The 22,816-nt window shown below is 41.9% G+C and overlaps 1 protein-coding gene across 4 annotated transcripts in view; it reads right to left on the bottom strand.

Annotated features, from left to right (window-relative positions):
- gpr153 (G protein-coupled receptor 153) overlaps positions 1 to 22,816 on the bottom strand; it is a 99,650-nt gene extending 76,834 nt beyond the window's left edge. The window contains exon 1 of one of the 4 annotated variants that reach the window (XM_043676075.2): positions 22,729 to 22,816. The gene's annotated coding sequence lies outside the window, so the exon portion shown is untranslated. Of the gene's footprint in view, positions 1 to 8,157; positions 8,237 to 22,188; positions 22,600 to 22,728 lie in introns of those variants that run through there. The other 3 variants (XM_043676074.2, XM_043676076.2, XM_043676077.2) reach the window with 3 other exon arrangements.

Genomic DNA, 22,816 nt, shown 5'->3' with positions numbered 1-22,816 from the left:
TGGGCTGAGAGATGGCAAATGAAGTTTAATGCAGGTAAGTGTGAGGTGATTCACTTTGGAAGGAGCAACAGAAATAAAGCGTACTGGGCTGATGGTAAGCTTCTTGGTAGATTAGCAGAGAGAACTCTGTGTCCATGTCCATAGATCCCTGAAAGTTGTCACCCAGGTTGTTAGGGTTTTTAAGAAGTCGTACAGTTTTTTTAGCTTTATTGGTACAGGGATTGGGTTTTGGAGCCACAAGGTCATGTTACAGTTGTACAAAGCTCTGGTGCAGCTGCGTACAGTTCTGGTCACCACATTATAAGAAGGATTTGGAAGCTTTGGAAAGGGCTCAGAGGTGATTTACTCGGATGTTGTCTGGTATGGATGGAAGGTCTTACAAGGCAAGGCTGAGGGACTTGAGGCTGTTTTCATTCGAGAGAATAAGATTGAGAGGTGACTTAATTGAGACATACAAGATAATCAAAGGGTTAGATAGGGTGGACAGTGAGAGCCTTTTCCTCCAATGGTGATGGCTAGCACGAGGGGACATAGCTTTAAATTGAGGGGTGATAGAGATAGCACAGATGTCAGAGGTGGTTTCTTTACTCAGAGAATGGTAGGTGTGTGGAATGCCCTGCCTGCAACAGCAGTAGACTCACCAATTTTAGGGGCATTTAAATGTCATTGGATAAACACATTGGTGAAAATGGAATAGCGTAGGATAGATGGGCTTCAGGTTGGTTCCACAGGTCGGCACAACATTGAGGGCTGAAGGGCCTGTACTGCACTGAAATGTTCTATGTTCTATGTAAAAGAACAGGCCATTCTGCAAGGAATATGTTATTGCTCTCCCACCTCCTCCTGAAATATATTGGCCAAAGTAACATACAGAGAATAACGACTGAGTCTATGTAGTTAAGTCATTCTTAGAAATATTGCAGTTGAGATATTGAAATTGGATACAGAAGAAAACAAAATGGTCAGGCTCCCCATTCAGACTCCTGCTAGAAGTGACATGTGGGACATGATGTGAGACCAAGATTCAAATTAGCTGTGATCGTTTCCACAGCCATAGCTCACTTGCTGGGTTTCCTGCAGGGTTTCCTACTTTCCAGGATGAGTGAAGACAATGGAAAACAATTAGAGAGAAATGTTGCGTGCACAAAGTCATTCAGATGTACAAATAATGATCTGCAGAAAGGTGCGGGAAATATTGCCATCAAATAGACAAGTGAACATTTTAACACATCTCACTGCTAGCCATAAAATTATTTTTGCATCAACCGCCAAATAAACAATGAAGATTTAGCACCTAATTTTAATTTAATTAGGTCAATTTGACTGAATCAGTGAAACTGAATCAGGAGCTTGAAGTTGCCAGCATTTAACCTCAATGGACACTTCTGGGAAGTAATGAGGGAGCACTGCATTGTTGGAAAGACCACGTTTTGGATGGAATGCTAATTCAACATCTTACCTGCTTGGTCATGAGTGAGACTATAAGGAATAAAAGCAGGAGTAGGCCATTTGGCCCCTCAAGCCAGCTTCACCATTCAATAGGATCAAAGCTGATCCAATCCTCCTCATATCCACTTTTCTGTCCTTTCCCTGTAACCCCAATTCCCCTACTGATTGTTCAAGATTCTAACAGTCTTAAGTCACAGCCTTTCTGCCCACACTTCAAGGCCTGTCCTTGTGGTACAATTCAAAAAGAAATAGAATGTTGGTCTAGTGTTCGATCCTTTTTCATGGGTATTCTCCCCGCCCAAATGGACAAACCCACATTTTCCCATATTCTTCCATCTACCAAATTTTTACCCACTCTTAACCCTAACTAATTCCCTTTCCAGACACTTTGGGTCTGTCTTACAAAGATACATAGGAAAGCAAATTGTATCATCATCAAATTTGGTGACAGTACAGTCAGTGCTTTCAGCAAAGCCATAAAAATAATTTAACTTCAACTTCAAAGGGAATTAAATTGTTGGAAACATTATGTGGAGGTGCAGGTGTTGGACTGGGATGGACAAGGTCAAAAGTCGCATGACACCAGTTTATAGTCCAATGGTTTATTTGAAATCAAGGACAATTTGAAGTCAGTACGAAGAGGCAGTGCTCCGAAAGTTTGTGATTTCAAATAAAGTTGTTGGACTATAACCTGGTATCGTGTGGCTTCTGACTTTGTTATAAAACACAATAGAATCTACTTAAGATGTGATAATGCACTAAAATACACTTTCCTTCATCAAATTTTAAAATATTTAATGGAGACATGAATATTGAAAATATGATTACAGAAAGCTACTCATGATCACCAATTAAAATAAGAAAAAGCATTAAGGATTCAGTCATGAAAGAGTATTATAGTCATTCCTTTTGTTAGCAGATTAAAATTATTTTTTTTTTGCTTTCTGGCTACATACACACTGGTGGGTCATTGGCATAGAGTCTTAATGTATTAGCAGATGGTGTTTCTGTGTGGGTACAGGCTTAAACTTTTCATTGTGCCCAATCTGTTATTAGGAGATGCCAGTCACAACAAAGAGGAAGTTGCTCCCTCCTACACACCTCCTGGTAGCTGCCTCATCAGAATCAAAGGCCTCCAGGAAGTACAAAACAAAGGCTATCAGGTCCTCATGCATGTTCTGCCATTTGAATCAGATCGAGGCTACTCTCTACGTTAACTCTACTTACCTTCACGTGCTCCATTTCATTTGATACCAGACCCCACAAAAATGCACTCCCATCAACTTAATGTGGTTGAAGTGGACTGTACACAAAAGTGTAAACCAGATGCTGCAAGTCACATTTTGCAAATGTTCTCTTCCAATTAAGAGCTGCAGCCATTGCCAGCACACATTGGGAAATCCATAGGCCTTCCCCATGATCTATTTGACACTTCCTGAGGCAGACATTGCCAGCGTCTTAAAGATGACTTGATTTGTCACTAACTAGTCAATGGCTGTATTCAAGATCATATGCCTGCAGTACTGTTTAAATAAGAACTTCCATACAAGACAAAATAATGGGAAAACTAAATCATGATAAAGCATTTAAACAAGACTTTTACTTGTTGGACAGCTGGTTACACAATACGCATCGAGAGTTTTTTTTAAAAAATTGACCTTCTCAGACATGACACCTCCCTGGAGAAGGTAGGACTTGAACCCAGGCCAAAGAGTGTGGTGCTGGAAAAGCACAGCTGGTCAGGCAGCATTCGAGGAGCAGGAGAATCAGTGTTTCAAGCATAAGCTCTTCATCAGGAACGAGGGAGTGGCCCAAGGGGGCTGAGACATAAATGGGAGGGGGTGGGGCAGGGGGAAGGTAGCTGAGAGTGTGATAGGTAGACGAAGGTAGGGGATGACGGTGATAGGTCAGAGAGGAGAGTGGCACAGATAGGTGGGAATGAAGATGGACAGGTAGGACAGATGGAGGGTTAGATCTGGGATAAGGTGGGAGAAGAGGAAATGAGGAAACTGGTGAAATCCACATTGATCGCATATGGTTGGAGGGTCCCAAGGCGGAAGATGAGGCGTTCTTACTCCAGGCATTGGATGGTAAGGGTTTGATGGTGGAGTAGGCCCAGGATCTGCATGTCTTTGGTGGAGTGGGAGGGGGAGTTAAAGTGTTCAGCCATAGGGCGGTGAGGTTGTTTTGTGCATATGTCCTGGAGATGTTCTCTGAAGTGTTCCATAAGTAGACATCCTGTCTCCACAATGTAGAGGAGAGCACATTAGGAGCAACAGATACAGTGGATGACATGTGTGGATTTGCATGTAAATCTCTGATTGATGTGGAATGCTCCTTTGGGGCTTAGGACAGAAGTGCGGGGGGAGGTGTGGGTGCAGGTTTTGCAATTCTTGCAGTGGCAGGGGGAAGTGCCGGGAGGGGATGGTGGGTTGGTAGGGGGTTGGTGGATCTTAGAAGGGAATTGAGGATGGAGTGGTCTCTCCGAAACACTGATAGGGGTGGAGAGGGAAATATACCCCTGATGGTGGAGTCTGTTTGCAGGTGGCTAAAATGGCGGAGGATAATGCAATGTATCCGGAGGTTGGTGGGGTGGATGTTGAGGACTAGGGGAGTTCTGTCCTTGTTGTGGTTTGAGGGGTGGGATTCCAGGGCAGAGGTACGAGGGGTGAATGAGATGTGCTGGAGAGCATCATTGACCACATGGGAGGGGAAATTGCAGTCTCGAAAGAAGGAAGCTATCTGGTATGTTCTGTGGTGGAATTGGTCCTCCTGGGAGCAGATGCGGCAGAACTGGGAATAAGGGATAGTGTTTCTACAGGAGGCAGGGTGAGAGTAGGTGTAGTCTAGGAGTCAATGGATTTGTAGTAGATGTCCGTGTTGAGTCAGTCACCGTTAATGGAAATGGAGAGGTCCAGGAAGTAGAGGGAGGTGTCTGAGATGGTCCAGGTGAACTTAAGGTCAGGATGGAATATGTTGGTAAAATTGATGAACTGTTCAACCTCCTCGTGGGAGCACAACATGGCACCGATACAGTCATCAATGTCATGGAGGAAAAGATGATGAATGGTGGCTGGTGTAGCTGCGGAAGAAGGACTGCTCCACATACCCGATGAAAAGGCAGGCATAGCTGGGGCCCATGTGGGTGCCCATGGCTACCCTTTTGGTCTGGAGGATGTGGGAGGATTCAAAGGAGAAATTATTGAGGATGAGGACCAGTTCAGCCAAATGAATGAGAGTGTCAGTGGAAGGGTATTGGTGGTGTCGATGGGAGCGGAAGAAAGAGAGAGGTTGGAGGCCTTTGTCATGGTGGATAGATGTGTATAGGAACTCCTTGAACCCAGACCCTCTAGCCCAGAGTACCAGTGTAAAACAAGAGCCTTCAACATTGAGTATTTAATTTAAACACCTATCTTCCTAATCAACTTGTTCAGAGATGATAATACACTCCTCTGGAGCAAGTGGGATATGAATCTAGGTCTCATGATCCATTGTTAGGACACTACCACTCCACCACAAGTGGGCCTCCAACATCAAGAGTCTTTTTTCTCTTAGTGCTTTTTCTACTTAACCTGTTCAGGTAGGTTATTATACATCTCCAGAGCAAGTGAAACTGAACCCTGTTCTCTTGGTTTAGGGGTAGGAACACTACCATCGCATCACAAGAGAACTCCTCAGCATATGGAGTCTTAACACCCTTGTTTAAATGAGTGGCAGGTGGCGCCCTCATAAATAATTAAGAGGGTAAACAAGTTTATCACTTCACCTAAAAGTTAGCAGCCTTGAAAATCCAGCACTCTCCAAACGCTTCTGGGATATCAAACTAGATTATGTACCAAGTGGAAACAAGGCAATAGCAAGAGCTTTAACGGAAGCTGATGCATCAAATTATTATTTTTTCACTATTTTGAAACTATGAGTTACACATTTAGAACATACAGCACAGAAACAGGCCTTGCAGCCCAATTAGTCTGGTTGATCTTTCTCTTTCACAAGAGTCTATACTCATTCAATCTACTTCAATCTCATGTGCTGGACTAGTTTCTTTTTAAAAGCACCTTAGCAATTTGCCTCAACAACTCCCCTTGGCAGAAGGTGCAGCATTCAAACCACTACAATTAAATAAAATTCTCCTTATTTCTCTTCATGATTCAATAGGTTGATTCAAATAGGTTCTTGCATTTCTGGCCCTTATGTTTGGATTTTCCAACAATGGAAACATTGTCTTCATATCTACCCTGACAACCCATTCCTCTGTTAAGTCATTTACGCATCTTTTCTGTCCTAAGTACTGACGCGTCCTGTATTTTCTGACACTTGCAATCTGACTTAGAAGAAGTAGCCCGTAGCCCAGGAAGAAGAGAGTGCAGTCTGGAGCAGCAATGTATTTAGTAACGTAGCTCAAATAGAGACAAGAAAATTGCAATGAAGTTGTAGGTCAGAGATAAGGGGGAGTTCATTTAACACGATAATCATATTTTTCTTGTATCTTGCCCAGGGGATGCTGGAGGAGTGTTTAATGAACATCCCCAAGAACAGATGCAGTGTTCAAGTTTGCAATGAAAATAACTGCTGCTTTTTTGCATGCGATTTATAATCCAAACAAAATTTAATTATTCAATGTTTGTTTCCAAACTTATAAATGGACTTTGAAAGGGATAGTGTCTCTACCCCTGCACTAGAAGTTCTAGGCTGAAATCTGACTTGTCCAGATGTGTGTCAATACATAGAGTCATAGTCACAGTCATAGAGTCATACCTTAACAGGCTGATTTTTAAAAAGTGTATATGTAGAGGCTGGGGCAGATCCTGTAACAGGATCTAGCCAGGGCCAAAGAGGGCACAATCGCCATTCAAGAGCTGCCTGTGGGCCTTCTAGAGTATTCTAAATGTCTCAAGTACAAAATCATTCCAGAATGCACTCACAATGCACTCAATGTCACAATGAAATTCAACAAGATGTACATTTGATTTTACTCAATGAAAATTGTATTTCCGTATAGTACAAACCCACAGGATTAAATATTCAAAACAATCTATCAGTAATAGTTCTTCAATTGATGCCCATCCACCCATCAATTTCTCTTTATTCATTTACATAAAAGCCTTGCATCTACCCTCCACCTCACACTTCAGATGACATACACTGGATGTCAAAAGGATATTGAAAGGTGCAAGTCAGTCATTTTGCACTCTCTCCTGACACCAATAGGTAGAAATTAACAAACATTATAGCCTCTAAACTTCCTTCAACAAAAGGTTTTCCTTCAGAAAACACCTATTTACAGCAATCAGGGGGTTTGAAGAGATAGGACAAATAGGAACAGCTCCCTTTAGTAACAAGAATAATCTTCTGCCTGGGAACCCTCCAATCACAAGGGATGAACTCAGATTTCTCCAGTTTCCTCATTTCCCCTCCCCCCACCTTGTCTCAGTCAAATCCCTCGAACTCAGCACCGCCTTCCTAACCTGCAATCTTCTTCCTGACCTCTCCGCCCCCACCCCACTCCGGCCTATCACCCTCACCTTGACCTCCCTCCACCTATCGCATTTCCAACGCCCCTCCCCCAAGTCCCTCCTCCCTACCTTTTATCTTAGCCTGCTGGACACACTTTCCTCATTCCTGAAGAAGGGCTTATGCCCGAAACGTCAATTCTCCTGTTCCCTGGATGCTGCCTGACCTGCTGCGCTTTTCCAGCAACACATTTTCAGCTAACAAGAATAATACAATTGTGGGGTAGCTGCTGCCAAGGTGCGGTGGGGAAAGATTACAGGTATAAGGTCTGCCTGCCTAAGAAGAACAGGGGCCCACTCAGAAATCGGGCCCCGCTGACACCTCAGCAAAATACCTGGATGGTCAATGTACAGACTTGTATATACGAATGATTAATTCCGACCTCTGTATATAAAGAAATGCAATGTGTGCATAAGAATAGCATGACCAATTGTATAGATATCAAAATAATTTTATGAATAAAGTATATTTTTGAAATAAAAAAAATTGTTCATCTTCACATTGTCAAACTTAGAGTCATAGAGATGTACAGCATGGAAACAGACCTTTCGGTCGTATCATATCCTTTGATTTGTAAGAAGCAAGTATGAGAGCTCCACTTACAGCATTGAAATACTGAAAGGCTTCTCATTGATAAGAGCACATCAACACAAAACAAAACACCCAACTAAAATACTGAAGAATATCTCATCAATAGCCATACCTAGAAGATGGCAAATACCATCGGACTATCATAATGTGGTCTGTTTCATTCATATTAGTATCTCAATTGAACAAAGGCCCATAACACTAAAATACTGAAGAGCATTTAATTGATAACACCAGCAAACTATGAATTTAGACAACTAAATGACTTCAAAATATTTTCACTCTATAGCTTTCATGTTTTTCATAATGACCATGAAGCTGAATACTTTCTAGCACAATGAAAACAGAACATGAAAAGCAGAAAGCAAGAGATCTATTTTTAGTCAACTGGGAAGACGGAGGCTAATCTGCTCCTGTATTGAAGGATTCTCTGAGCATGCTGCAGAAGCCCTGCTTCACTCCCCAAATGCTCTATTTTAAGAAATAAGTAATTGCTGAAGAAATATTCTTGATTTAAAAGAAATTAAGCAGGATAAATAATTGCACTACAATACTGAGAAAGAAAGACAAAGGAAAATAAAAAGTCAAGAGCAATTACAAGGATACCTTTAAGCAAAGGGTTGATTGATGTACCATGATTACAGTGAGGTACGGATTCACTGTAATTAGTAGCAGCAGGACTGTACCCTGGCCATTCCTTTAATCCAGTGTTGTTTATTGTTCAGAGATCCCGTGTTCTAGCGGAGGAGACACTCTCAATCTTTCACGGTTCAATGGAGCAACTGAAAATGCGCGTGTACATTTAAAGCTTTCAAATGGGAAGTGCTAGCTAGAACGTGTGTTGCCCATAGAGACTGACACTATAAGTCCTTTAAGATGCTCCTCAAAGCCTACACCTTTAACCAAGCTTAAATTTATCCATTCTAATATCTCCTGATTTAGCTTAGTGTCGAATTTGTCTGACACCTCTTCTGTAAAGCACTTTAGGATGCTTATTGGATTAAAGGCCCTGTATAATCATAAATTACATTTGTAAGAAAGTCTCTCTCTCTCCTCTTCACTCCTGAAGGTGTTGTCTGTTTACCATTCCACAGACTTAGCCCAATCTCTTACTTTAACTGGCTGATCATTTTGAATTGCAGATAAGGTTATGGGGAGATTTAAGGTAGGTTGCTTCAAACAATGAAGGGTTTGATCAGAGGAAATATGTAAGCATCATCTTCTTTGTCCAAAAATGTGTAGGTTAGGCGAATTGGCCATGCTACATTGCCCGTAGTGTTCAAGGATGTGTAGGTCAAGTGCATTGGTCAGGGGTAAATGTCGAGTAATAGGGAACGGGTTCGGGTGGGATAGTCTTCAGAGGGTCTGTGTGGACTTGTTGGGCCAAAGGGTCTGTTTCCACACTGTAGGGATTCTATCCTATTCTTGTCTGCAATGTTGGCAACTAGAGGATGCAGACATAAAATCATTCACAGAAATACTCCAGGGGACAGATGGGTTTTTAGTCCCCCCACCAGGTGCAAAATTGTAGGTGTGGAAGTAGATTGACAGCGACTTTCAGAAGTAATTTAGATAAATACTTAGAAGAAAAAACTTGCATGTTATATGGAAGAGTAAGAGAGTGGGACTAATCTGATAAATCTTTTAAAGAACTGGCACAGGTTCCACAGAATGCACAGAAGGTCATTCAGTCTGTGATGAAAATCTAAACAGTGAGGCCATTAAACACACTGTTAAACCAAATGAAAAAAATACCGTTGCTTAGAACTAGGCTGTACTTTTTTGGATCATATGTCAAATCTTTGCTTTCCTTGTGTGTCCAAATTCAGCCCCTGTAATTATTTGTTCCCTTCATCTTGTCTTGCAATGTTTCAATCCCTTATCGATGGTTTTTCTGAGGTTATTATACAACTGCTTGAAAAGTTATAGATTGGTCCTGTCTGAAGAGGTTTCGCCCATTTGTAAATATACAGTCTTCTTAGAATGTACCAGGACTTTATGACAAACCTCTCCCATGTCCAGATCTATATCTTCAAGCAAGTTATCAAGTTGTTATAGTCTTACTAGATCATAGGGCTGCTCTCTCATTAGAGACATTTACAGAGAGATAACTTGTCGTCGTTAAGATGAGGACCACCACACCTCGGGCAAGGAGAGAGACTGAGAAGAAGAACTTGTCATGGTAACCTCAACTGATGATGGGAATTGAGCCCATGTTATTGGCATCACACTGCTTTTTAAATCAACCATCCAGCCAACTGAGCTAAACCAAGGCCCAGCAAGTAATACTGGGTGGTAGTTAGAAGCGAGCTAATACAGGAGTTTTCTGCTTGTAAGGAAAGAGCTAATTATTTTACTTTTAATTCATCTTTAAGTGAGTTTCTGTTAGCAATGTTGGCTAGTAAAAGGGATTCCAGCTACACAGTATTATAGTTGCTAATGAGAGACCACAAACTCCCTTGTTTGTTCATTTTTGGCAGCTACTGTGTCTAAAACAGCAAAATATCTGGGGACATGTTTTGGTCATTAAAACAGGAAGCTATGGCAATGGATAGTGATTCCTTGAAGGGTTATGGGAATCCCTGAATAGGGATGTTATTCCCTGCAAATGTCTCCAGTTGAATAAATTCATTGACAGTTCAATCAAGTTGCACATTCTGAGAAGACTCAGAATTCTTAGCAAAATGATAACCCAGTTACTTGGGTGAGGTAATGCATGTGCATTGTCTCATAGCTAGACTGAAAGGAAGATATAAAAAGAGGAATGGATACTTCAGAGTTCAATTAGGCTTGAGACAGCTGAACCCCTCACACTCAAAGCTTCTGGTGTATTGTATTCTCCAGTAATGTGTTTTAGTGTCAAAATGTCTCACGTGCATATGAAATAATTATTCATAGTAATAGTTTTCATTGTATCTGTGTGGTTATGGTTAATCATTGTTCTCATTGAATGCTTTATTCCAATGAAAGTAAATAGTGTCCTTGAACTCAATCATGTGGAATAATGTAAAATGCAAGAAGAGCATCCATTCCCGAATTATCTGCAACCTAATGCAAATCCATCAGATTTATAACCATCTGAACAATAACAATTTGTATTTAACATAACAAAATGTCCTCAAGACACTTCACCGGTGCCTTGTCATGCAAAATGTGACACAAGCTACACCGGGCAACATTACAGCAGTCAGCAAACAGCTGGGTATAGGTGGTAGGTTATTTGTTGAAAGGGAAAGGGAGAAGTGGAGAGAATCATAGAATCAGGCCAATCAGCCCAGCAAATCCACACCCACATTCTGAAGACCATCCCACACTACCCCCTCTACCTTATCCCTGCATTTCCCATGGCTAATCCACCTAACCTGCACATCTTTGGACTGTGAGACGAAACCCACACAGACACAGGGAGAATGTGCAAACTCCACACAGGCAGTTGCCTGAGGGTGAAATCGAACCCAGGTCCCTGGTGCTATGAGGCAGCAGTGCTAACCGCTGAGCCACTGTGCCATCCTTAAGGAGGTTAAAGGAGGGGATTCCAGGGCTTTGGACTTGGTGGCTGAAGGTACAGCTCACAATTTTGAAATGATCAAAAGGTCCTCAAGAATCCAGAAATGGAGAAGTACAGAAAGATCAAAAACTTGTAGAATAAATGAGCAGTTGCATTCAGACACTGAAGCACAGAACCAGAGTTCCAATACACTGCTCTGAAGGATTTGAACTTTTATCTGATTTTCTTGTGAGCTTCCAGCTGTTTTCCACAGGCAAAAGGAAAGAGCTAGTTGGGTACCCTGCTTCAGGAAAGATGACAAGGATGATAAATCAAGATGTCTTTGCCTTTAGGGGCAATTAGGAATTGACTTCAAATACTGGCCTTACCAGCAATGCTCATAACTCACAAAAGAATAAAAAGACATTATACCTGGGTTACCCAGTTTAAATTATCATTGCATGGAGTTGAATTGTATTCACTTAAATCTAGAAGATTAAGCAGTGATCTAATTAATGTTTAAAAACACATCCAAATCTGAAACAAAAACAGAAACTGCTGGAGAAACTCGGCAGGTTTGGTAGCATCTGTGGACTGAAAGTGGAGTGAACATGATTTTGAAGAAGGGTAACTGGACCCAAAGCTATAGTGACAGATGGAGTTTAATTCAGATAAATGTGAGGTGCTGCATTTTGGGAAAGCAAACCTTAGCAGGACTTATACACTTAATGGTAAGGTCCTAGGGAGTGTTGCTGGACAAAGAGACCTTGGAGTGCAGGTTCATAGCTCCTTGAAAGTGGACTCACAGGTAGATAGGATAGTGAAGAAGGCGTTTGTTATGCTTTCCTTTATTGGTCAGAGAATTGAGTACAGGAATTGGGAGGTCATGTTGCGGCTGTACAGGACATTGGTTAGGCCACGGTTGGAATATTACATGCAGTTCTGGTCTCCTTCCTATCGGAAAGATGTTGTGAAACTTGAAAGGATTCTGAAAAGATTTACAAGGATGTTGTCAGAATTGGAGGATTTGAGCTATATGGAGAGGCTGAACTGGCTGGGGCTGTTTTCTCTGGAGCGTCAGAGGCTGAGGGGTGACCTTATAGAGATTTACAAAATTATGAGTGGCATGGATAGGGTAAATAGACAAAGTCTTTCCCCTGGGGTCAGGGAGTCCAGAAATTAAGAGGGCTTAGGTTTAGGGTGAGAGGGGAAAGATATAAAAGACACCTAAGGAGCAACTTTTTCACACAGAGGGTGGTATGAGTGTATGGAATGAGCTGCCAGAGGAAGTGGTGAAAGCTGGTACAATTGCAACATTGAAGAGGCATTTGGATGGGTGTATGAATAAGAAGAGTTTGGAAGGATATGGGCTGGGTGCTGGCAGGTGGGACTAGGATTGGGTTTGGGATATCTGGTCGGCATGGACGGGTTGGACCGAAGGGTCTGTTTCCATGCTGTACATCTCTATGACTCTATGACTCTAACTGCATTTCCAGATCTGCTGAGTTTCTCCAGCAATCTATTTTGATCCAAGGTAATGTGTTGATATGATTAAAGGGGTTTATGACATGCACAGATAGAGAGAGGGAGAGAGAGACAAAGAGAGGGTGTCCTTGCAACATAACCTTTAAATCAGTGCAAAGCTGTTCAAATACTTTAAATGTTTTGAAGTGTCTCTTCACTCAAAAGGCAGTGGAAATGTCTGCATCCACAAAGAACTATTGAAGGTCAATCTAATAAAAGTTTCAAAACTGAAACTGATATTTTCTTGGTTGATGAGTATAGTAATGAAAGTAAAACCCAGGCAGCTAAGAAACATTGAAACTGGGATCAGGAGTAGGCCATTCAGCCCGTTCTGCTCTTCAATACATTCATGGGTGATTCTGTCTCAATGCCATCTTTCTGCTTTCTTCCTATATTCTTCAATGCCTTTAAAATCTAAATATTTATCTATCTACTTCTTGAATATATTCAGTAACTCAGCTTCCACAGCCTTCTATGGTCAAGAATTCCACAGGTTCATTATCCTTTGAATGAAGAAATATTTTCTCATCTCAGTCCACGTGGTCTATCCCATATCTCGGGTCCTTGTTCTAGACTCCCCAAATAGGGTCACATCTTTCCTGCATTAAGTCTGTCTAACCCTGTTAGAATTTTATATGGTCCCCTCTCATCCTTCTCGACTCTAGTGAATACGAGTCAAGTCAAACCAATCTCTCCTCATATGACAGCCCTGTTATTGCACTCCCTCTATGTCAAATATATCCTTTCTTAATTAATCCAGGATTTGCATTCAATATTCCAGGTGGTGGAGTTAAGATGCAGATTAATCACAATCTAATTGAATGGTGGAAAAGGATAAAGGAGCTGAATTACCCCTCCTGCTCTTATATCCCTAGATGAGAGGGTTTAGCTACGAGAAGAGACTGGAGAAACTGAGATCCTTCATATTAGGAAAGGAAAAATTAGAAGTAGTCTGATAAGAGTGATCAGAATCATTAAGAGCTCTAATCAGGCAAAATCAAAAGAAACTGTTCCACTGATTAACTGATGGAGACTGTTCTTTTATACAGAGAGTTATGAATGTATGAATGCACTACATGAATCAGTGTTAGAAACAGCAGTCAAATCATTTTTGAAATTTAAAAGAATAAACATTTTAAAATGGCATTTTTTCAAAAATTGTACAAGGGGAAAGTCAAGGGATGGACTGTCTCTTCAAAGCCAAATGGAGTCTTGCTGTGCTGTAATGTTTTTGTCATCAGTTAGCCACAGCTATTCTTGTATACCTCCAAGCACATGGCACCGCAGTTGGCACTGGCTGATAGGGCTGAGAAAAGGTCAGTTCGCCCACCACTTCAGCTAAGAATAACATATGGACCAGGATGTCAACAGGGATCAGGGAGACAAAATAAATGTAGCTTGCTAGGAAAGTGTCAACAGTGATCATTTCTTTTTGTGAAAGGGCAGATTCATCACTGAAATCTTCTTACATCCCTTTAAAACAGCTTTCGGAGCATTGTCACATTGCTGTTTAAGGAACCTTGACGTTAGCAATTTGACTGCAATTCTTCCAAGACTACAACAGTGACTACATTTCAAAAGATATCTATGAAGCACTTTGAGGAGTCTGGAGCTTGTGAAAGGTGCTAAATAAATGCAAATCTTTGTTTTTGCCCCATCCCCCAGGCATTATTCCACAATATGTGTAAATGATGAAAATACTTCATAAATAAAGATGTAATTCTTGATTGTTGTCAACTTTTGAGACCTGGAATCACTCAAGAGGAGAATCTGACCATTACCTATGCTTAAGCTAATGTGATTCTATAGTTGACCAGTAGGAATTCATGACTGACTTAATCTAGGGACAAGATTACAGAGGTGCTGGAAAAGCACAGCAGGTCAGGCAGCATCCGAGGAGCAGGAAAATCAATGTTTTGGGCAAAAGCCCTTCATCAGGAATGAGGCTGGGAGCCTCTAGGGTGGAGAGATAAATGGGAGGGATGTGGGGCTGGGGAGAAGGTAACTGAGAGTGCAATAGGTGGATGGAAGTGGGGGTAAAGGTGGTCGGAGAGGAGGGTGCAGCAGATAAGTAAGAAAGAAGATTGACAGGTGGGACAGGTCATGAGGACGATGTTGAACTGGAAGTTTGGAACTGAGGTAAGGTGAGGGAGGGGAAATGAGGAAACTGGTGAAATCCACATTGATGCCATGGGGTTGGAGGGTCCCGAGGCGGAAGGTGAGGCATTCTTCCTCCAGGCGTCAGGTGGTATAGGAGTGGCGACGGAGGAGGCTCAGGAACTGCATGTCCTCGGCAGAGTGGGAGGGGGAATCGAAATGTTCAGCCACGGGGCGGTGGGGTTGATTGGTGCGGGTTCTCTGAAGCGCTCTGCAAGTAAGCATCCAAACTCCCCACTTCACCTGGACTTCCACACATGTCATTTACTGTATCTGTTGCTCCCGATAAATGCCCCCATTAACCTAGGGATGCCTAACAGTTCCTCTCCTACACCTGAGACATCCTGTTCCTACCCTCTTCCTGTGGACTATCATGAGCATGAATCACCCTCCCCACTTACATAACAGCATTAGTGCCAGTAACATTAAAACATCCTCAGACATTTCACAAGAATGTGCACCATCAAAATTTAACACTGGATCGAAAAAAATAAGATATTAAGGCAGTTGACCAATATCTTTGTAAGGCATGGGGCTTTAAGGATCATCTTAAAAGGAAGAAAGAGAAATGAAGGTGCACAGGTTTGTAAAGTAAATTGCAGAGTTTCAGATCTTTGCCACGGAAGTGCAGCTGCCGATAGTGGTATAAATAAAATGAGGGATACTCAAAAGGCTGTAAAGTCAAAAGTCACATGACACCAGGTTATAGTCCAACAGGTTTGTTTGAAATCACAGGCTTTGGAGTGCTGCTCCTTCATCAGCTGAAGTCCTGACAAAGCAGTAGTGCTCCAAAAGCTTGTGATTTCAAATAAACCTGCTGGACTATATCCTGGTGTTGTGGCACTTCTGACTTTATCCACCCCAGTCCAACACCGGCATCTCCACATTATATATTTATGAGTCTAACATCTTGATAGGTTGCAGAGCTGAAGATGAGAGAGAGGAGCTGAGGACATATAAGAATTCATTATGAATTTTAAAATCAATGTGTTGCTTCACTGGGGCTAATGTAGATCAGTGAGCAAAGAGGCTTGGCAACAAATTAGGTTATGGACAGCCAGGATGACCAGGAACTGATTGGAATAATCAAGTTTAAAGCTAACAAAAGCATGGATGAAGATTTCAATTGGAGATGAGCTCATATCCCTATTCTTCAGAAACTGTCTTCTAAATTTGTATCGTTTGCTTTCTACTTTTGGTGCAATAAACTTATGTTCTGTTATTAAAGAACATTTGCAGCTTCAAGTGAATATGTTTCAGTGACTAACCATTATTTTAACCAACGAAAATAAATTAATTAAACATATGATGTTTCAAGCCAAGAATCATCCTGGAATCTGATTTGTTCAGAGCACTACCAACTGAGATTAGAACATTCTAGCTAAAACTAAAATAAATAAAATTATTTCCCGCCTTGTAAAGAGTTCTCCATAGATGCAGTGTTTATTTTAACAGAAATTAAAATTTATAAGCATTTTCTTTTACAGGAGATATTAGTCTCTGGCCCTTCAAAATTAGGATCACAATCTCAAGTGAATAGTGGACCTGTGTAGACTGTGGTGACATTTATTCCTAGCTATAAGAGACCGTAATGGTGGTAGGGCTTTCCCAGAACATAGTGCTCATTCAAAAGCTCTCTGCTGAGACTAGAACGAGTGTTGACCTCTCATGGGGATCGGCAAAATAGCTTTTCCCAAACAGCACTTTTAACCAGGGCATTGTCAATAGAAAGTTACTCAACCTCAAATCTCATTTTCAAGGTGCCAGTATTAACAGCACTGCTCGTAAAAGCTGCTGTTCATGGGATCTTTAAGGATAAGAAGGCCATTTGTACATCTTAATTCATCTAACCAGAACAATGTGCCCCACCACAGCAGTCAAATGTTCATTCAATTATTCTGGATTATTGTCTCCACTGCATGAGCTGAGGGTTTAATTCAATATTGTTGATCACTTATTATTGATATCAGGATTTCCTAATATCAATTCTAATGCTTTCTGATTTGAGACTTTGTTCCCTTATTCTACTCCTGCAATTTAATGCAATGTAAAATTCTGCCTTTACTTTCTCCATCCCTTAGCTAACTTATTTGCCTATACGAGATCACATGATAAATTCCTTCTCTCTAGGAAAAGCTACCAAGATAGTCTTCATTTTCTCATGAATCCGACCCCTCACAGTTGATATGCCTTTTCTCTTCACTGCATCTATCAACTGATTGTTTGCTTTGCTTCCTGGTCATCAGAACTGGACACATTAAAACAACCTCAAACTTAAATATCAAGGCAAATGGCCTCAACCATCATAAGTAGTCTGTCAGTCCAACCAACAATAGACACAGCTTTTCCGGTGAAATACAGGAAGCAAAGCAAACAATCAGTTGACAGAATAAGGAATCTCCTGAGGAGGGCATGCAATATCCAGTAATAGACAGAATTAAGGATCCCCTAAGTAGTGCATGCAATGTCATGTCATTTATCCAGAGAGAGGGATACATTGAGCAGTTCACAATGGGATTTCAATTATCCAACATAATAGAAGGGGTTGCACTGGTAGCTATAGTAATTGACAATAACTGAAATTCCCCAGATGAGGAGTGTACACTATTCACTGAAATAGGTTCCTTGTCTGATTTTTGTTCAGGAACGCTCAGTTGCTTCTTCACCTTGACAAAATCAGCAGCTACTGCAATAGCTGATCAATCAGCTAACTGCACAGATCCACCCATTCAACACTCTATCCTCTGGAACTCAGCCAGATAAACCAACCAATAATGCTGTGAGTTAAAGTGCTGAAGATGTTGTGCACTTGTCTCCAGAGATACATTCTGAAATGCTAATCTCAGCCAAGCTGTTGACGATAAAATCGATATACAGCTTGTGAGAAACAAGATTAAACAGGCAGACAGTAAGCATCTTATAGTGAGGGGCACTGAATCCACTGATATACAGTGATGGTACGAGTGCAGAGAGGGCTACTCTGAGCAACTCATATTGCATGTTATGGGAAGATGGTGGGGTAATAGTAACATCTCTGGACTAATAATTCAAGATTCCAAGTCAATACCCCATAGCAGCTCTTGGAATTTAAATGCAATTAATAATAAATCTGGAACATAAAGGTATTTTCAGTTATGGTGGTCACTGGCAACTATCATTGTTTGTTATAAAAACTCATCTTGTTTCCAAATGTGAAAGAATTCTGTCAACTTTACCTGAGTAGCCCTACCTGACAGTCCAGCCACAAGGTATTGCATTTGACTTTTAAATACCTTCTGAAATAGCCTGGGAAGTCACTCAGTTCAAGTGCTATTAGGAATAGGCAAAAAATGCAGGCTTCATTAATGATGTCCACGTCCCATGAAAGAGTAGGAAATAAAACTGGAGTGGTTTTTGACAAAGGTGTATCACTAAGCACCTTTCCTAAAAATACCTCAAGGATTTACTTTCCCCACTTTGTACAGTATGCCATCATGTACATCTCAAATGTTATTCATTGCAGTTTACATATTATCTTTTACATCAGTAAGTATTCTATTCAGTTTTTTTCATAATGTGCTCTCAAGGCAACGCTAGTATTGTCCCAGTGACAATGACTAATGCAACCTGTCAAGTGGCTCCTACCAGCCAACCAAGCAGGTGTTTCCTGGCTGGCACGTTCCGCATTGAAACACAGCTGTTCACACAATAACACATCACCCCGAGTTCTGTGGAGTTAAATGCACCAACTTCAAGCAAGGGTTTGCCAAGCAATTATTCAATTTCCTCATTCTGTTTTTACCTCCCAACTCCACTGCAATCCTTTCCCTTGAAAACTCAAAACGATTGAGTAAGATATCTCCCAAACTTAATATTAATCCTGTAGGAAGTATAAATAGTGGCCTATCTACCTATTAATCTCCTTGATTCCTCAAAGAATTAGAGCAAAGACCTATTGTATCATCTTCTGTTCATTTCCACCTGAACACCCTTAACTGTTTCAATATTATTGATCTTCTAAAGTAAAATCCAAGCTTAACGTTACTTACCTTGTGATTACTTTGTTATCAAGTCACAGAGATGTACAGCATAGAAAAATATCCTTTGGTCTAACTTGTCCATGCCAACCAGCTATCTCATCTAATCTAGTCATTTGTCAGCACATGGCCCATGTCCCTCTAAACCCTTCCTATTCATGTACCCCTCCAGATGCCTTTTAAATGCTGTAATTGTACCAGCCACCACCACTTCCTCTGGCAGCTCAATCCACATATGCACCACCCTCTGTGTGAAAAAGTTGCCCCTTAGGTTCCTTTTAATTTTTTCCAACCCTAAACCTATATCCTCTAGTTTAGGACTCCCTCTCCCCAGGGAAAAGACCCTGTCTATTTTTCCTATCCCACGGATAGGAAATTATGAAATTGACAATTTCATAAACCTCTACAAGGTCATCCCTCAACCGTTGCGCAGCAGATAAAATAGCCTCAGACTATTCAGCCTCTCCCTATAGCCCAAATCCTCAAACCCTGGCAACATCCTTGTAAATCTTTTCTGAACCCTTTCAAGTTTCACAACATCCTTCCGATAGGAGGGAGACCAGAATTGCACAAAATTCCAAAAGTGGCCTAACCAATGTCCTGTACAGCCGAAACATGACCTCCCAACTCCTATACTCAATGCTCTGACCAATAAAGGAAAGCATACCAAACACCCTCTTCACTATCCTATTTACCTGTCACCGCACTTTCAGGAAACAATGAACCTGCACTCCAAGGTCTCTTAGTTCAACAACACTCCCAGGACCTTACTATTAAGTGTACAAGTCCTGCTAAGATTTGCCTTTTCAAAATACAGCACCTCCCATTTGTCTTTTTCTTTTCTTCTCTTTTGTTCTTCTCACCTGCAGTGACTGCAGAACTTAACAAATCACCCAAGGTTCTCATTACAAAATTGTATTGTACACTTAAGATGCCTCCAAATGTTAAAAAGGCTAATTGCCAGAAGGTTTATGCCCAACCCACTGGGTGTGACAAATGATACATCCAACTACAAAGCCTTAACCACAATACCCATTGTTCTATGACGAATTAACTTCTGTTCTAATGGACAGGGAGACACTGATTTGAGAACTGGGTACTACCTTTGATTTCTATTGTACCAGCAAGAGTTAACTTCAGTCTGTCACACTGGGATATGTTAATCTCCGTAACCCGTGCATTGGGCAATATTAACTTCAACGCCCAACACACTGGGAGGTTTTAGTTCAATGTCGCACAGACAGGGAGCTATTGATTCAGTGCCAAATGCACTTGAATATATTAACTTCAGTATTAAGTGCATTGAGAAATATAACTTTAATATGCATGCATTGGTAGTTGCAATTAAATTACTTTAATTTACAAAAGGAACTCAAGATGCATCACAAAGCAATTAGGTGGTAAGGAATGGTGACGAAATATATGTTTGAAGACACAGGCTATGAGAAGGGTTTTGAAAGCAGATGGTGAGACCGCAAGGATCCAGAGACCAGAGAACGGTGTACAAAGTCTCTGGTATCACAGTGATGTTGAGTGGTTGGGGTTCCAAAGTACTAAAGACTGATGAGAATGGTGCAAACAGGGATGTAGAGGCTGCATGTTAAGGTCAGGCAGGATTAGGAACTCGCAGGCAAGAATTTCAAAATCAGTGTCTTGATGGATAGGCTCTTATAGAGGACAGTGGTATGAGTTGGTGAATTAGCAGCCTTAGTACTCAAGGGTGTGGGTGAGAGTGGTCTGGGTGAGTTTGGATTGGCTGTGGAATATGGAACTCAGGAATACAGATTGGATGTAACCAAGGTATGTGTGGCAAAATTGGGTGCGATAGAGTGAGCAGAGGAAAGTGGACCATTTGAAGGTAGAAATCGTCAAATGCAGGGTGAGATTGATGTGGAGTGTTTAGGCTGGGAGGCATTAACCTCAGCAGCAGCAGTTCTGTTATAATGAAGCAATCAACAAATTTGATTATAAATTTCTGAATGCACATGCATGCATTATTCACCAGCAACTTACACCCAGTTTAAAGAATTCAGCTTCCTTTCAGCAATGCAACTAAATGGGTACCATCTCATAAACCCATCACATTTTTTGGTGAAAGTTATAACAAATGCAATAATTTAAGTATCAAAATTGGAGTGGAATGGACAAAAAGGAAAGGTCCAAGCTGAGTTTCTTTCCTGATGTACAGATGTTTCGAGTGATGGAGGGCCCACAACCAAGGGATGGGTTGAGGTGGTGTGGTGATGGAACCTGGGCATAGGGACATCACAGCAGTACCAGAAACTTCATGCATCACGCCCTGATCTCTGGAGAGGAATGGTAGGGGTAGTATTGGGGATGGGGGGAGTGGAGTTGGGAGAGAGGGAGTGGAGGGGATTGGGGGAGTGGGGCGATTGTGGGAGGGGGAGGGGTAGTGGGAAAGTGAGAGTGGGGGGAGAGTGGAGTGGGGAGTGTAGGGGGAGTGGGTGAATGGGGAGTGGGGTGAGTGTGGGTGTTGAATGGGAGGGAGTGGGGGCAAGTAGGAGTGGGAGGGGAAGGGAAGTGGGGTTAATGGTGGAGCTGGGTGGGAGTGGGGGTATTTAAGGGGAATGGGGGTGCAGGTAGTGAAAGGGGATGGTGAGAGTGGGGGATTTGAGAAGAATGAAAGGGGGCATTGGTGAGGTGGGGGGGGGGGGGGGGTGTGGGTATGGTTGTTGGTGGGGTTGGGCTATGGGCTGTTAGTTGTTATCAATCAGACAGAGCGCGGACCCGAAGGCAATGAACCGGGGCCGAACCGGGGCCAATCCGGGGGGGGGGCGCCTCCAAGGTTAACGCGCGTTCACAAGCTCGGGGACGCGCCAGTGGAAGGAGGATCGAGTGAACGGATCCAGTTCGTTTCTTGTTATTTCAGAAGGCTGCGGAGTTCAAGGGGCAAAATAGCACAAAAAATGAAATCATAAATCGTGGGGAACAATAATCACCAAACAGGAAGACTCGTTGCATTTCGAAAAGATGAACATTTGAACATTGTATCAACTCCACACGATGTTTTGTTCAACAACTACTGCTACCTTGTAAATTGCAATTGTTTGCTGTGATGGTCATCACAGCAAGGTCTGATATTTCGAGATATTGTATAAATCTCTCTAACAACCCGATTGTTTATTACCCATTACAGCACAGATCAGATCTTGTATGTAATTTACTGAATCAACTTTGCATTACAATATATTTTTGGAAAGGGTCAATTATCTCTCAAAACTATCTCAAATCTGTCGATTTCGAAACCTTAAACGCAAAATCGAGGTCATTTTCCCAACATTTTTAATCATTTCAATTTCCAGAACTTGGAAATATTTAGCCCCCTCGGTACCAATAGTTCCGCACAACGATTTGTTTTTTTTTAAATATATTTAAAAAAGAGAGACGCGAAATGTTAGACATTTTAAATGAAAACATGAACATCTCAGATACCTCTAGAGAGTTCGCGCAGCTCACGCAGACCTCCAACCCGACACGCTCACCAAGCCCCCTGCACGAATTCGCCCTAATCCGCTGCAGGTAAGAAATCGCAGATATCCAAAATGTTGAGCCCTGTGGAGAACGGCGCTCAAGGGGATGGACACAGAGGTTAAGTGTTAGCTCGCTGGAACCAATCTACACACGCACCGTGTTACTGAGCATCGGGAGAGAGCTTAGCGACTACACATCCTATCCACAGCCGTGTACAGTATCCGGATAAAGGTCCCAGTGGAAATGTGTGGTTCCCCCTTGTCCTCACAACTTATGTTCTGCTGCCCTCAAAACTGTTGTGCCGTGGTAATGACTGCTCGCTTGCAGTTACAGATCCGCAAGACTGTAGAGTCACGACAAGGGAAGAGTGAAGATCTGAGGGCAGTTTCATTCCCCACTTCACCTCCTCCCCCCCCCCCCCTTTGACATTCCTTAAATCTTATTTAGCGCATGTTCATGAAACCCGTTGAGTGCTCGCAGGGCTTTTCCCTGTCAACTTACTGTGCAATATTGTTTCCGGAAAGCTGCTACCATTCCTCAGGACAGGACGAGGCATTTGATGAACGAAGCTCTGAATTGTACACCCATT

The sequence above is a fragment of the Chiloscyllium plagiosum genome, unplaced genomic scaffold (genome assembly GCF_037043375.1).
Source record: "Chiloscyllium plagiosum isolate Xiang-an unplaced genomic scaffold, Cpla_swu_hap1 HiC_scaffold_37, whole genome shotgun sequence".
Classification (NCBI taxonomy): domain Eukaryota; kingdom Metazoa; phylum Chordata; class Chondrichthyes; order Orectolobiformes; family Hemiscylliidae; genus Chiloscyllium; species Chiloscyllium plagiosum.
The sequence above is the reverse complement of the archived record's forward strand: the minus strand, read 5'-3'. Positions and strand labels throughout refer to the sequence as shown.